At 45.5% G+C, this 11,886-nt stretch overlaps 2 long non-coding RNA genes across 2 annotated transcripts; one reads left to right on the top strand and one right to left on the bottom strand.

Annotated features, from left to right (window-relative positions):
* LOC110257056 lies at window positions 669–2,563 on the top strand. The gene is made up of 2 exons (XR_002339230.1): window positions 669–740; window positions 2,154–2,563. It is a non-coding gene; the product is annotated as an uncharacterized LOC110257056 (long non-coding RNA).
* Window positions 734–10,253, bottom strand: LOC106506389. The gene is made up of 3 exons (XR_002339229.1): window positions 10,166–10,253; window positions 7,041–7,142; window positions 734–1,002 (listed from the first exon to the last, which is right to left on the bottom strand). It is a non-coding gene; the product is annotated as an uncharacterized LOC106506389 (long non-coding RNA).

The following is an 11,886-nucleotide window of genomic DNA, read 5'->3' as shown; positions in this document are numbered from 1 at the left end:
CTGGGGACAGAGACCAGGCTGGCCGCCTAGCAGCAGCACTGCTTCTTGCAGCAGCTATTCTGCTGGCAACAGCTCTTCTGCTGGCAACAGCCCTTCCCACAGCCACAACCACACGAGTTGCACCTGCAGGTGCGGCGGTAGCAGCAGACCACGGGGGTGCTGCAGCAGCCCCCACAGCAGCCACAGCAGCAGGGGCAGCAGCCGGAGCAGCAGCCCACCCGGTAGCATCTGCAGCTGGTGCAGCTGTTGCAGCCACCACAGCCACCACTGCAGCCACCACAGCCACTGCTGCAGCCACCACAGCCACCGCTGCAGCCACCGCAGCCACCACAACTTCCACAGCCACAGCAGCCCATGGTGTCGTTAGAGAGGACTCAGGAGAGGTGAGGAGGAGACTCAGGAGGTGAGGAGGTCTGATGCTTGTCTCTGCCAAGGGGTCCTTATATACTCCATCTGGGGGAGGGTATTGACCCAGGACTCAAGGCCACTTCCCTATTGCTGATGCAAATATCCACAGAAGAATCTCACATGGTTTTGTGCACTTCCTTAACGGAGCTTGCTCACTTAAAACTTTGCTAAATTTAGCTTTCCGTTGTCTTTTTTAAAGCCGTCTTTAAAATAGAACAGGAAACAACTATTAACCCCCTTTTCTTTTTCTGTGTTTGTGCAGGTCTGAGCTAATCAAAATTTCCCTTGGTGACTTTTATATCTCTCAGTGATGTCAGCCAGGAACAAAGATGGTTCGTTCCTACACTATGTATAACTATTTGCTAAGTGGTAAAACTTGGCTGGAAAGGGAGGAGAAAATGTTGAAAACTGAAAGGGAATGTACGATGCCGGGTCACACTATTTCATCCTCAGGTCTTTCCTCATCCTGTAACAGAGGTCAGGACTCTGATTCAGAGGAGAGATGAGCCTATGTTATCTGGGGTTGCTCCAGGGCATCCACTGCGTTGTGCCAGATGATAGAAGCACATCCTGAACAGAACATTCCCAAGTCACCTGCCAAATGCAAGGAGACTTCTGCTATCAACAGCCTGTTTAAAAAAAAAAAAAAAAAAAAAAAAAAAAGGGACAGGAGTTCCCATGGTGGCTCAGCGGTAAGGAGCCCAACTAAGATCCATTTGGATGCAGGTTTGCTCTCTGGCCTTGCTCAGTGGGTTAGGGATCTGGTGTTGCCAAGAGCTGTGGTGTAGGCCAGCAGGAAGCTACAGCTCCATTTCGACCCCTGGCCTAGGAACTTCTATATGACAAGGGTGTGACTATAAAAAAAAATAAATAAGACAGAATCAAAGGCATATGTCTAACAGTTGTGTGTAGTGCTGGGGTGGTCAGACCCCAGTCCCTGTGGAAGGCGAACTTGAAACAGTTCCTTGCACAGACCATCCTTTCTTGTTAGAGGTAAACAGTGGAGGCAATTGGCGGCACCTGCAGATCAGGATCTGTTGGCTTTTCTCAGCCCTTCAGGGTCACCCTGAGCCTGTCCAAGCAGCACACAGCTGAGGCAAGACCAGGAGACCCTCAGCCTTCTGCAGGACTCAGAGCTGGGGAAACTTGCAGTTCCCCTGGAATAATGTTATGATCTGAGTCTTTAACACCAGGCTCTCTTCAAGTTAGTTTTTAATTACTGCTAAAGAAGTCTTAAAAATGACTTCTATGTACTGAAAACATAAGACTAATCCATAAGAACATAATCGGGTTAGAAATGCATGTAAAGAAATTCAAACACGATGAGACAAGAACCAGAATAACCCTATACATTGACTTTTTAGAGGTATGGGGAAAAAGTTGATTCTGAGTGTATGTGAGAGAAGGAGAACGGGGAACACAAGGACAGGGACTCTGTCACATGAAAGGCCACCCCATAAGAGGTTCAGGAAAGACTGGAGCTAGAAAAATGTGAGGGGTGGTCAGGCAGCACCTGCTATAGGCCAATAGGTGGGACTTACAGGATGGGACTGGGGGAGGCATAGGAGGTAAGAGCAGTGAGAGCAGAGCCTGAGAACACAGGTAGAGTCCAAAGGTAGAAATCCTTGGGTACCACACTGAAGATGAATTGGAAATCAGTGGGAATGTTGCCAAGGCTGTTGCCCCAGAACCATACAGCTGTCCTTCCCTTGAATGGAAACGAATTGCTCTTATCTGGGTTTCAGGCTCACTTATCAAAGAAGGAAGCTGCCAAGAGAAAAACAAGAACTGGTTAGAACCAACTAAGCCCAAGATGGTGGAAGGCTTGATTTCCAATGGACCTTGAGGCTCATTATATGCTGACTATAATGTATTAGCTCACTAAGTGGCACAGCCACCTGTGCCATGACCATTGACAGCTGCCATGACAACAACCTATGCAAGAGCCTATGCAAGAACTGAAAAGGACCATACCTGTGTTCTCAGAGAAGTTGTGAATATTCCTCCCTCTCTACTGGATTCCCTCCCTTTTACCTCCGCCCTCCTATGTATACAGAGCCTCAGCCAGAATCGGTCTGAGAAGTTGATTTGCAAACTAAGTTCCCACTTCTCCATTCTTTGGTCATTAAGTAAAACTTATGCAGTTCCAGTCTCAGCATTGGTTTTTATTATGGGTTGTGCAAATCCAAGCAGCAAAAGAACACCCGAGCTGAGAGAAGGGGTTTCAGCCTGGGTTAGGACCTCAGCTCGGGTCCAAGCAACCAATTTGGTAACAGGAACTGGAACGCATGTTTCAAGAAGGTGACTGACAAAAGAACCTAGACTTGGGAAGATGAAACTGAAAATGGGGATGAGTTAAAAGGTGTTGGCCACTGTCTTGGCCCCAGAGAGTATGAATCTCAATAGGCAAAAGCCAGGGAAGTGAGTGGGAGAAAAAGTGTTAAGTTGGGCATAGAACGTTCCCCCCAAGAGAGCATCACCACAAGAAAGAAAGCATCCCTTTAAGAGTAGCAGTGTTTTACTAGATCTGCTATTTAGTCACTTAGTAAGTGATTGATAAATACTTGCTGAATGTGTCAGTCAATTGGTTGACTGATTAAATGAAGCCACCATTACATGTAAAGTCCTCCTGCCCCAACAACTATTGTTCTGGAAGTCCTCCATCGGTTCAGCTCCACTCCGTGGGGATGGACAATCTTAAACCCCAATCAGCAAGCCTGTACAATGGAGGTCATTGAAAACCATAGCGCAGTCACATGTGCCAACCATTAGCCAGCAGCATAAATTCCTACATCAAGCATGGCTCCCATGGATAAGCATGCCAGTTAAAAATAACTGGGTGTTGCTGACCTAAATATAGGAGACTGAGTATCATATCCATCAATTAACTTCCTGCTTACAGTCCTATTTCAAAAGATAAAACACTTGAGCAAAAGCAAACCAAAGCAACAAATATTTGTTGAACCCATGTTATGTGCCAATCAACCCGGGTGATAACACAGAAATGTACTTCTGAATAATTCCAAACTAATAAGAGAGATGAGTAAAAAAAATAACAATTGGATAAATTAGGAAGAAAGACTATTTAACTGATAGTCCAGTAAAAGAAGAGTGGACTCAAAGTATTGGCTAATTATGTTCCAAGTGAATACTGAGTTCCCAGAGTGCCACCCGACTTCCACTACGGCTTTGTGCAGGAGGCAGAGCTTGTGCTGGATCTTGAGGAAACTGGATGTGAATCGGTGAAGAGGAGGGAGGAGGAGTGGAAGATGCTGTCTGGGATCATCCTGCAGGAGATATCCCCCCCCCATCTCTGGGCGTGTGACCTGCTCCTTCTCTACCTTAGTTTCCTGTTGACAGTAATAATACCCTAACACCCAGACACCCTAAATCATAGGGTTATGGTGAAATGTAAATATGATAACACATATAAAACACTTAGAATAGAGCTTGGGACATAACAGGTGTTCAATAAATGTAAGCCATCATTAGTATTTCAAGGCAGGCTACAGATTGTCAGGGAACATACCAGAAGGAAAGCATCTTTGCATAGTGTAGAAAGTTTATTCAAGGGAATTAGTAGACATTTAAGCTGGAAATAAAAGTTGAGACTAGTTACGAATTTTGGAGCATGAAGACTTTGATTTTTTTTTCCCCTCTGGCGTGTCAAGTGTATAACTTGGTAAAAATGGTCTTTCAGGAAGATGGAGCTGCCAGCATTTCATTGGATAAATTAAAGATGAAAACTTGTGCCTCGATTGCCTCACAAGTTCAGGGGAACTTGGCCAGTGCTCTTAGTCCAAGGTCAAAGCGTTTTGTTAGAGACAAACACTCTATGTGAGAGGCCTTGGATCTCAGAGGAGAGCAGTGACAGGACCCAGTGTCTGGAGGAAGAGGAGACCTGAGTTAAACCCTTAGGAATGAAGACAGAGCCCACTCCCTGAAGGAGCACAGATTTCCTGCGTGGTCCTGCCAAGACCACGCCCCGCCAGCACATTCCAGCACAAAGAATGTGCTTTTCCCAACTGCAGAAAAAGTCAAATCCCTATTACAAGCACTTATTCCATAATGCTTAACCCTTTTTTTTTGGTTCTCTGTACCAACATGTTTGAGCTCTTAAATGTTCCGGATACAATTCTAAGTATTTTACATGTATCATTTGATTCAACTTTTGCAATAACCTTCCAAATTATATACTGTTAACACGCCCATTGCACAGATAAAGAAAAAGTAATATACTGGAATATTTAGTTGTCTAGGGTCCCAAAGAAATTTTAGAATCGGGAAACAAGCCCAGCAGCTGGATCTCAGCGCTGACCCTTTTAACCCCTAGGCAACCTTGCACTTCACTGCACTTCATGTCTTCAAAGTTCAAGGTCTAGATCAGGGATCAACAAACTAAAGCCCACGTTTGACCTGCCACCTGTTTTTGTAAATAAGGATTTAGTGGCATAAAGCCACTCATACATTTAAATGTTGTCTATATACCACATCTTCATCCATTCATCTGTCAATGGACACTTGGGTCGCTTCCAAAATAAGTCAGACAGAGAAAGACAAACACTATACGATATCACTTATATATGGAATCTAAAAGTTATAACGAACTGGAGAAAATAACGAAACTGAAGCATACTCACAGATAGAATAACCCAGTGGTTACTAATGGGGACAGGAAAGGGGAGGGGCAAAATAGGGGGAGGGGATTAGGAGGTACAAACTACTACATAAAAATAAGCTACAAAAATATATATGCAACACAGGGAACATAGCCAATATTTTTCAATAAGATGTAAATGAAGGCGTAACTTTTTAAAAATGTGATCACTGTATAGTATACCTGTAACATATATAATATCGTACAGAACTATACCTCAATAAAAACTAATTTTAAAAGTTAATGAGTAAGTAAAACCATCGTTCTACAGAGATAAACATGGCTCTACTTCCCATCTATTAAAGACTCTGGCAGGAGGGAAGATACAGGTGGTTTGCCAGAATCCAAAGCATTCTAGGTCCCATTTCCCATGGAGCAGATTTTCAATTATAACTGCAGTCACACCAAAAATATTTGGGGAAGGCCTCCACCATGAATACGCACCAGGTTCTAAAAGGCCACAAAGACAAGGTTCACTGCCAACCCCACACCTCCCCTGAAGACACAGGACTGGGTGTGAAGAAAGTGGGCTTTGGTGTCCAGAAGACTGGATTTGAATCCTGGGGCCACCATGCTATGTCCAAGAGACATCTTCTCAAAAGATTGATCTCCTAAAGTCAACAGTAAGAAAATAGTAGTACAACCCTTAAATTGTTAAGGACCAAATGATGGCACAGTCAGCCGCTGTTCTCATCACCATCTGGGTGGGTGACCAAGTGATCCATTTGTCCTGTCCCCACCACCTGTCCAAGTCAGATCACCCACCATCTGTCATTCACCCACATGTCCAAGCTGGAAGTGTCATTCCTGAGTTCTGCTCAAGTCCACTTGCTTAGTAATAAGTTCCCACTCTATTTTTAAACATTTCTTGCATCTCTCCACTGCACTGCTGTTCAAGCCCCTGTCATCAGAGCCCAGATCTGCCCTGGCAGATTCTTGGCTGTTTTTCTGCCTCTGGACTCATACTTTCTACAAAGTATGTCCAAGAGTTCTCACCATGTGGAGTTCAATGTCCAAACACCGGAGCTGGAGGGGGCTCTTTCCTGACCTGGAGTTTGCTCTCCTCTCCAGTTTCATCTCTCACCACGCTACCTGCTCACACTCCACTCTCCAGCCACTCTGAACCCGGCTATCCCCCCACTGGTCATGCTGCCTCTCACCTCTGCCCTTTGCACACATAGCTGCCTCTGCCTGAAATTGATCCCCCAGCCACGGCCCCTGACACACCCCCGCCCCAGCATGTCTTCATCCTTCCTGACGCAATCCAAGTGTCGCCACTTCCATGAGCCTTCGATGACCCTCTCTCCCCACCCAAAGCCCGGTTTAGGTACCTTGCTATATGTACATAGACCCGCACTGCTGGCAGCCATAGCACAGATCACATTACGTAGAATGTATCACTCTCTTGTGTGTCCCTATCAATAGACCATGAGCACCACAGGGCCAGGAGCCAATATTTCTCGTCTCTCACCCTGTGTCCAGCACAGTAAGAGCACAGTGAAACGAGATTCATTCTAGAGACTGAACAGACCTTGGATCAGGAAAAAATATATATACATATATAAATTTATATATATAATAAATATGATAAAATATATTTATATATTATATATAAAATATATATCTATAAAGAGATATACATACCTATATAAAAGATATATATCATATATAAAGATATGTAATCTTATATAAAAAGATATATATAAAGATATATCATATATATTGTATATGAGGATATATGTCATATATAATATACATCATATATGTGAATCACTATATTTCACATGTATCATATATGTGATTATATAGCATATATAAATATTTTATATATCAAGTGTAATGTATAAAAATTCATATGTATGAATATATTTTTATATAAATATTATATATAAATGCACACACATTTTTATGAAGAGCGTCTCTATCTATAATCTGCTGTTCATAAATAATAATAGTAAAATGGAAAATGTATTACCTGACCCTAAAGAAGCAAATGGAAGCTCAGCGAGAGATAACTTTCCTGGGGTAGAGGTGGGAGGCACTTAATGATGGGCTTTAAGCTGATGGATCAAGGGGCCTGAAAAACAAAAAAAATTAGCCAAAGTCCCCCCCACCCCACCCAGGGCCCCTCTCTCCCAGGTATGGACGGTAGAGGTACACCTCCTACACCATTCGTCATGGGACCCAGAATGAATTTCGCAAGTCCAAGGCCCCTTCGGGAAACTGGTAAGAGATTCATCTTCCTTCTGATGAGAAGCATGAGTAGACAGTCACATCCCATGGGTCATGAGTTGGTATGGGAGTTCCCGTCGTGACACAGCGTAAGTGAATCCGACTAGGAACCATGAGGTTGCAGGTTCGATCCTTGGCCTCCCTCAGTGGGTTAAGGATCTGGCATTGCCATCAGCTGTGGTGTAGGCTGCAGACATGGCTCGGATCTGATGTTGCTGTGGCTGTGGCATAGACCAGCAGCTACAGCTCCGATTGGACCCCTAGCCTGGGAACCTTCATAGGCCATGGGTGGGGCCCTAAAAAGAAAAAAAGAAAAGTTGAAATGAGTTGGTACAGTAGCCATCCACAGGGTAAGTACAGAGCAGCCCTTGCACAGCCCAGAAGCATCCCCAAGGATGGCGGAAAAGAAACTAGCTGGAAAGGCTCTCATCCTGGAAGTGGGATTCAAGGACAGCTTGGCATTGTGACAGTCAGATAGCAGCATGTGCATGCATGAACTTAGGGAGATAAAAAAGGGAAAAGAAGAAATGAATAAGGAAACAGGTCCAAACTTCTAGAATCAAGATGGTATAGAAAAAGGATTGTCAGGTTTGGTGTCAGAGAAACCTGGTATTAAATCAGGATTTAATTAGTTGGATCTCTTTGGATGAGTTTCTTTTTTTTTTGCTTTCTTTTTTTTTTTTTTTTTTTTTTTTAGGGCTACACCTGCAGTATATGGAAGTTCCCAGGCTAGGGGTCAAATTGGAGTTGTAGCTGCCAGCGTATATCACAGCCACAGCACCACGGGATCCAAGCCAGGTCTATGACCTACACCACAGCTCACAGCAATGACAGGTGCTTAATCCACTAAGCGAGGCCAAGGATCAAACCTGCATCCTCATGGATACTAGTCAGGTTCACAACCAGCTGAGCCAAAACAGGAACTCTCTGGGTGAGTTTCTTAATTGTTCTCCCCCTACGCAACCCGGCTGCCTCAGTCTCTTTACCTGTAAAATGGATTGAATACAACCCCCACAGAAAGGTTGGAACAGAAGTAGCCAAGTGTATAGAGAAGGGTCCAGGCGAGCTCACTCCATCCCTTCTTTTCTGAATGGACCTGGGAGCGGAGCAGCATGCAAATGAGAGGAGGAGAGGAGCCCCCTGTTGCACTGCTGGGGGACTGGGCTGGAAACTAGGGCTTGGTCGCTGTGGTGCAACCACTCCTGCCTAATGAGGCGAGGGAACCCACTCAGTCAGCAGCTGGGGAGTTTACCGCACAAAATCAAGAGAAAAACACAGCCATGGGAGGCAAGGCCAAGGACACCAGCAAGAACAAGAGCCTTGCAGGACCAACCATGGCATTCAAGCTCGCTGCCCTAGCCAGTGCCTCCCAGGCTCTTCAGAAACCACTGGGCACCAGAGCGTAGTGACCGCGCATGTCCTGCCTTCCTTTAGGGTCCATTTTTCATTGCTTAGATTTTGCAAAAGTTACAAAGACCCCCACCCACCACCCACCACCTATCCCCACCCTGGAAGATCCTTGGGTGAGTCTGAGTACAGACACCCCCGCAGATGACGTCATTAGAGATCAGCAGAAATGGGGGACTATGCATGTCTCTGATAAAAGGCTCCAGGAGCAGGGTCCCATCCCAGGGCCACCCCGGGATAGGGGGTGGGGATGCAGAAGCATGGGAGCCAGCATCGCACTTACGGCACAGGAGGTGAGGACACTAACAAAGAACTGACAAAACATGTGGCAAGTGAAGCAATTTCTTTGTGCATTAAGCCATTTTATTAAGCAATTTAAAAGAGCAAATACAGAGAAGACTGCACAGAGGCAGAAAGCTCCAAAATGACCCAAATTCATGCCTGAATATTTATAAAACGTTAAACAACACAGATGAACAAACTAGGGTTTGTTCATAAATTAGGGTTTTCAGCAATATTACGTTTTCGGCTTTGCCCAGCAATCTTATCATCGGTTCTCTGTCGCATATTTGTTTCATGTTGTTTCATGCAGTACTGTGCATTTGCAGTAAATTTGGCCAAGTGTGAGCAAAGAAAGATCTCAGAAGGACAAAGCATGAGGTACAGGAAGCACGAGAAGAAGAGCTGGTGACAGAGGCTTAGGAGGAAGAAGTGGACCAAAGCAGTGAAGCAGTCTTACCAGCAGGAGAATGGGTAGCCTCCCACAGCTCCAGGGCAGGGTAGGAACCAGACTCACCACCTAGCAGCAGCACTGCTTCTGGCAGCAGCTTTTCTGCTGGCAACAGCCCTTCCCACAGCCGCAACCACACGAGTTGCACCTGCAGGTGCGGCGGTAGCAGCAGACCACGGGGGTGCTGCAGCAGCCCCCACAGCAGCCACAGCAGCAGGGGCAGCAGCCAGAACAGCAGCCCACCCGGTAGCATCTGCAGCTGGTGCAGCTGTTGCAGCCACCACAGCCACCACTGCAGCCACCACAGCCACCACTGCAGCCACCACAGCCACCGCTGCAGCCACCGCAACCACCGCAGCCTCCGCAGCCACCACAACTTCCACAGCCACAGCAGCCCATGGTGTCGTTAGAGAGGACTCAGGAGAGGTGAGGAGGAGACTCAGGAGGTGAGGGAGGTGTGATGCCACCTTCTACTGGGCAGGCCCTTATATACCAACACTGGGGACAGGAGAGGGAAGACACATGACCACTTCCCTGTAATTGTTTATTTCAGTTTTCTGTTGGAAAACCTCAGCCTCCTCCTCCTGCTCATTTCCCTACTAGACATTTTTAGTCTCACCAAGTCATGTCTTTTCAGTCAAGCTAAATTTACCTTTGGAATATTTAGCAAAAGACCTATCCCTATTTTCAAATACGACCAGTCTTGGAATAGACGAACTGGGGGTACCCACCTGCCTGTTGATGTTTGCCTTTGCTCACTCATATTTCCCCAGGGGAATCATGTAGCCTTCATAGCTCTCCAGCAAAAATTCCTAGGGGTCCTTTCAGTGGGAGAAAGAGAATAAAGAACATTAAAAAAAGAAAGTAACTTTCAAAATCACTGTTGCCATCATTGGTCTGAATATCAACAAATCAAAGAGGCCACATATACAAAAACTATCAGATAGGTCTGCTTCTCTTGCCAGAGATAGGAGCCCTGAGTGCAAGCAGTGAACTCACTAAGCAAATGATAAAAAAATCACCCTCACTGGGGGATCCCAGAGTCTCCAGGTCCATCTTCAGGATCTCCGCATCCTCAGATTTCTGCCTTGTAATTAATTCTTCTTGTATGAGTCATGTTTGTACGTCCAGTCTTAATCATAGAGCAGGTGACAAGGCAGCAGAGAAGTAAGGTTTCAGAATTTCTAGGAAGACCCTCTGTTCCCCCAAAAGCCCCCCTCCTCAGACATCTGGCTGACTTCCACAGCATCAGCTCGGGACTCACATTAGATCCTTGGCTGCAGAAGGGCTATGTTGGCTTCTGCAGGTGTGTTTGGTAGAACACTAATTCCATAGGATGGTAAAGGCTACAGTACAAAAGATATTCAAACATGTTTAAAAAGTAATACATGTAAGCAAAGCTGGCTTTTTGACTGTAGAGCTTCTTAGAGCTTCAACTGGTCATGTGACTCGCAAAGGTGCAAACCTACTAGACCGTTGAGCCAACTTTCACTCAAGACAACACCGCTTTCCTTTACTCCAAAGGTGAGCGCTCCCAGTACTAACCCAAGTTCAGATCCTGATGGTGGATTTAGAAAAGCATCCTGATGGCAGAGAAGAGAAAGGGTGCAGCAGCGGTTCTCACACTGTTCAGTCTCAGGAGCCCTTCTGCAGTTAAAAACGCATGAAGGACCCCAAAGCATTGTTGTGTGCCTTGTATTTATTGCTATTTGTGTTAGAAATTAACACTAAGACATCTTTTAAAATATGCATTTATGAATTCATTTAAAAATAGCAAAGAGCTCCTGCTGTGGCTCAGTGGTAATGAACCTGACTAGCGTCCATGAGGATGCAGGTTGGATCCCTGGCCGTGCACAGTGGGTTAAGGATCTGGCATTGCCGTGAGCGGTGGTTTAGGGTCACAGACGCAGCTCAGATCTGGCATCGCTGTGGCTGTGGCGTAGACCAGCAACTGCAGCTCTGATTTGCCCCCTAGCCTGAATATTTCCATATACCTCGGGTGTGGCCCTAAAATGAAAAACAACAACAACCAAAAAAACCCCCAAAGTGTTCACATAAATAACACATTTGGGGGACAAATACATTTTCCAAAAAAGAAATATTCAGTGAGCCCAGTGACATTGTTTTACATTTTTGCACATCTCTTGTGTGTCTGATTTAATGTCCAGTTTAAAAGATGGCTTAGAGGAGTTCCCATATGGGGCAGTGGGTTAAGAATCCAACTACAGCAGCTCAAGTCACTGCAGAGGTGTGGGTTCCATCCCTGGCCTGCAGTGGGTTAAAGGATCCAGTGTTGCTACAGCTCAGTGTAGGTCACAGCAGCTGTTTGGATTCAAGCCCTGGCTCAGGAACTTCCATGTGCTGTGGGTGTGGCCATTAAGGGGGAAGAAAAAAAGGTGGCTTAGAGACAGTTGGATGTTCACATCCAAGGTTTGTGAACCTTCTCATCAGC

Source organism: Sus scrofa, chromosome 15 (genome assembly GCF_000003025.6).
Source record: "Sus scrofa isolate TJ Tabasco breed Duroc chromosome 15, Sscrofa11.1, whole genome shotgun sequence".
Lineage (NCBI taxonomy): Eukaryota > Metazoa > Chordata > Mammalia > Artiodactyla > Suidae > Sus > Sus scrofa.
The sequence above is the reverse complement of the archived record's forward strand: the minus strand, read 5'-3'. Positions and strand labels throughout refer to the sequence as shown.